Genomic DNA, 4,762 nt, shown 5'->3' with positions numbered 1-4,762 from the left:
CGCGTAGGACGCGGTCTTTGAGAGTGTGAGTGTGTGTGTGTGTGTGTGTGTGTGTGTGTGTGTGTGTGTGTGTTTGTGTGTTAGCCTCATCCTGTCTGTGTGTGTCTCTGTGTGTCTTTCCTCCATGGTACGCTCCCTTAGAGAGCCCGGGTTTTGTTGCTTGGAGGTAGAAATCACCTGAACTGCAGTGCTGAAACCCGAAATTGGGGCCCACTCACCGTTTCCTAGTATCTTGCAACGCTTCCCACGGGGACCTGTATTTCCCATTTATCCCGTTATAGCAGAAGCCTGGGAAAGGACGTTGCACACATTCCAATTCGATGTATTTGATTACATGCGAATATCTTAGAATTTTAGTCTCGTGATGCTAGTAATTCGTGAAGAAAATAGTCTATCACTTCCCTTTGTAACCTTCTGCGGAGCCTAAGTGTTGTTTGGGCCGCTTTTCCTAAGGAAAAAGCCTACTAACGTTTTCCTTAGAGTATGTCTAAAATAATTTGGCAAAGCTTGTATCCCGGGTTCCCCATTCCTTCTTTCTTTCTTGAGACTGGTTCTCACTCTATAGCCCAGCTTTTCTGGGAACTCACCTGGAAATCACTCTGTAGCCCACGATGGCCTGGAACTTGCTCCAATTCTGCCCCAGTCTCCCAAGTGTTGAGATTACCAACGTAAGGCACCATGACAGCCCTTTCTACATTTTTAGAGTAATGGCTGCTCTAGGATATTTTTTCATAGTTGCAAAGAATGTACTCTCACATACTACATGTATCTTAAAATAAAATTACCCCCTCAAATTTTGCATGAGTTTTTCTCTTCTACATTCCTTACAGAATTTTGCCAAAGGCAACATATTATACTTGATAATCTTTCAATTGATGACTGTCATATTTTCTACATTTTTATATATATACACACACCCATATATGTGTGTGTGTATATTTAATACTGAGGCTTGAACCCAGGGTCTCAAGGACTCCAGGCACACACAGTATCACTGATATATCTAAATCTCTACATATGTATGTATATAATTTGCTGTTGGTTTGGGGTGTTTGTTTTTGTTTTTTTGAGACAGGGTCTCATGTAGCCCAGGTTGGCTTTGAATATGCTATGTAGCTGAGCCTGGTGTTGAACTCCTGATCCTCCTACCTCCTATTCCTAAAGTGCTGGGATTGCAGATGTGCACCACTGTGATTGGCCTAAAATATCTATAAATTTTAAATTAATATTTACTTTGGCTGTTAAAATGGTTTCTTCTGAACTGGGCATAGTGTTGCATGTCTGTAATCCCAGAACTTGGGAGGTGGAGGCAGGAAGATCAAGGTCATCCTCTGCTACATAGGAAGTTGAAATCCACACTTGATTTGTTTTCTTAAGAAAGCAAAAACTATTTTCTTCTGGATTAACTTCTCATTATAATTATTAGTACATGGATGATTTAAAAACACCTGAATCTATTTTATGATTTAGTAACTTTTTAAACATTGCTTATTTATTTTTATTTTATGTGTATGAGTGTTATGCCTGAATGTATGTAAATGCATCCATATTGTGCAGTGCCCAAGGAAGCCAGAAGAGGGTGTTGGATTCCCTGGAACTGAAGTTACAAATAGCCGTTAGCTGCCATGTGGAAGTTGAACCCAGGTCTTCAGCAAGAGCAGCCAGTGCTCTTAACTGCTGAGCCATCTCTCCAGCTCTGTAAATAACTTTTTAGATAGTAAAAGCAAAACTTGGAATTCTTTAATCATATCTATTGAGATTTAAGAATTTTACTACAGTTATCTATCTGTAAATAAGATTGTTGTTGGAATGAAAGAGTTTGATGAAAAATACAGCCAAAAGAAGTGATGGAGGGGTATGTGTGTCTCACCATATAGCTCAGGCTGGCCTCAAGAGCCTCCTGCTTTGGCCTCCCAGGTGCTGGGATTACAGGCTGAAGTGAGGTAGAGCTGAATCCATAGCACATAGCTGTCAGGTTTATTAGTAGGTCCATGGTGGGACTAGAAAAATAAGCAGAGCGCCTGCTGATACACAAAAGCAAGCAGGAGGCTTGTGTCTACCTTGAAAAATAAATATGCGTTTATGAAACTTCATCATCTGACAGAAGTTGGTGGAAATATTTCTCCTGTGACCCTAAATAAGTAAATACTAAGAAAACACAAAATTTATTCTGGCTGGGCGTGGTAGTGAGTGCCTTTAATCCCAGCACTTAGGAGGCAGAGGCAGGCAGATCTCTGTGACTTGTCAAGGCCAGCCTGGTCTACATAGTTCCAGGACAGCTGGGGCTACAGGGCTACAGGGAGAAAAAGACCCCCCCCAAATTATTCTTAATGTAGGGTCTTTTATCTGGAACTATGTCCCCAGAAGATAGAATTTTCTAGATATTGCCCCTTAAGATAGAATTTTCTAGATATTGCCCCTTGAAACGATTCAAACTAAGTGCCTGACCTTCAGTAATGGTCTTGGGCATCATCTTCCAGTAGCACAGTGCTGGATTTGGAGCTGAGCCTTAGGAACGTGCGAAGGTTGAGAACTGATTAAGACCACAGATCTTACAAGGACATCTGAGAACCCAAGGCCTATCAATAGCAAAGGCTGGTAGGGCTGACTCCTCTTCTGCGCAGAGAGCAGGCGCCCTCTGCGGCCCGCACTCCCCCAGCCCCGTCAGGTCTAGGGACAGCCCCTGTGTAATGTGAACACCTAGAAATTGACGCCTTTAAACTCTTAGCCCTACTCTGAAAGCTCCAATCTGGAGTCCAATCTGAGGGCCCGCCCCATACAGCTGTTCTGAAAAGTAGCTGATCTTGAGTGAGCAGGCACACATCTCTAAATTTCCAGTAGGTGGCGCTGCAGGCCTGTTTCTTCTCAGTATTGCTGGTAGTTGACCTCTAAATGTCAGGAGCTAGATAGGTGTGCTCCTCCTTTGAATTTGGGAAGAACATGGATAATATGAGAGGCAGAGAGAGAAGAGAGAGAGAGAGAGAGAGAGAGAGAGAGAGAGAGAGAGAGAAATGGGTGACTAGAGTCTGGGTGCTTCGGAAAGAGGAATCATATGGCCTTATTCTGAGAACTTAGGGAATGTGTTACCAGACTATTGTTGATCCATTTGAGCAATATTAATGTGCATGCTTCCAATTGCTGCAATTTTCAGTTCCCAGCATGAGCCAGTTTCATAGCCAGAATCCCACTGAGTTCTGATAAACCCAGTATAAGTGGGCATGAAGACAATGGCAACATCTACCTCTCTGGCAAATGGAGTTTTCCTGGGAACAGAAGCCAATCTGTAGAGCATAATGACTCTTCAGAATCATAGATGCTGAGAAGTAACTGATGACTAGGGACAACTGCCAAGTAGGATAGCATACAAGAGAAACAGTGGGAGACTGGGGGGATGGGTGCCAGTGATCACTACCTTGTTAATCTTTTCAGTGCATAAGTTCAGAGCTGGCCTGGAGGAGTCTCTGTGTTCATTTTCATGATGCCAGCCAATTTAATGCCACAGCACCAAACATTCTTATTTCCTCTAATTCTCAGAAGCTCACTGAACCTCCTATAGTCTCATCAGAAACTAGTCTGTGTACCTGGGGTATATGGTGGGTTCCCTGTGTACCTGAGGGGCACCTGTGGTTCTGTGCCAGCTCATTGCAATAAAGCATGTATCACAATAAAATGAGTCACTTTTTGATTTCCCAGTGCATGTAAAAATTATGTGTACAATGGCATAGTCTTTTAAAATGTACATACTTAGTTTGGGTGTGATGGCTCAGATCTTTAATGCCAGGTGAAGGCAGGCAGATCTCAGAGCATTCCGAAAGCAGAGGCAGGCAGATCTCTGAGATCAAGGCCACCTGGTCTACATAGCAAGTTCCAGGTCAGCTGGGGCTACAGGGAGATAGATCCTGTCTCCAAACAAACAAACAAACAAAACCCACAAAAATAATACTTTAGTATAAAGAATATGTAATTGCTTACTTATATTTATATGATTTTTAAACTTACTATTAGTTATTCAAGTACATTAATAGTGTTTCTAATATTTAATCTATTTCTTGAATGTGACCTTATTTGCTTGTGGCATATTCATTTAAAAAAAATATAATGCTATGTCAGGTGTGATGGGGCATGCTTTCAATCCTGGCAGGCATTGGGAGGTGGAGACAGCAGGATCAGGAGCTCAAGGTCATCCTGAACTACATAGTGAGTTCAAGGACAGGCTGGGCAACATGAGAGCCTGTGTTAAAAGAGCAAAGTTAATAAGAAATAAATTTTAAAAAAGAAATAAAACCCAAGCAAAAATATGGATTATAAATAAATATAAACACCTGTATCCCTGATGGTGCCAGAGCCACTGCATATGCCTTGCATGGCTTACCTCTGAGTTTCATTTATATGGAAGAAAATAAATCCTTATGTCTCAAAAAAATTTTGTTGCTAAAAAATGCTAATAATCATCTGAGCAAGTCTATACAGATAGAATTATTCCACATAGGACTGTAGCAAACCTTCAGTTTGTTAAAAAGTAATGATAATGCATTATCTGCAGAGTGCAGTAAACTGAGGTATGTCCAAAGTCACTTATGTGTTTTCCTAGCCCCCCCCCCGCCCCGGGCAGGCAGGCAGAATTCTAGGATCCTGACCCACCCTCTTTGAGTAGGTGAGCCCGACCTGATCAGGTGAGCTCACTGGAAAAGCATCTAAAGTATCTAGATCAGAGATGAGGAAAGCCAGATAGCCTTGAAGCTGTGGTCAAGACACCTGCTGG

Source organism: Nannospalax galili, unplaced genomic scaffold, assembly GCF_000622305.1.
Source record: "Nannospalax galili isolate Female #2095 unplaced genomic scaffold, S.galili_v1.0 scaffold243, whole genome shotgun sequence".
Classification (NCBI taxonomy): domain Eukaryota; kingdom Metazoa; phylum Chordata; class Mammalia; order Rodentia; family Spalacidae; genus Nannospalax; species Nannospalax galili.
The sequence above is the reverse complement of the archived record's forward strand: the minus strand, read 5'-3'. Positions refer to the sequence as shown.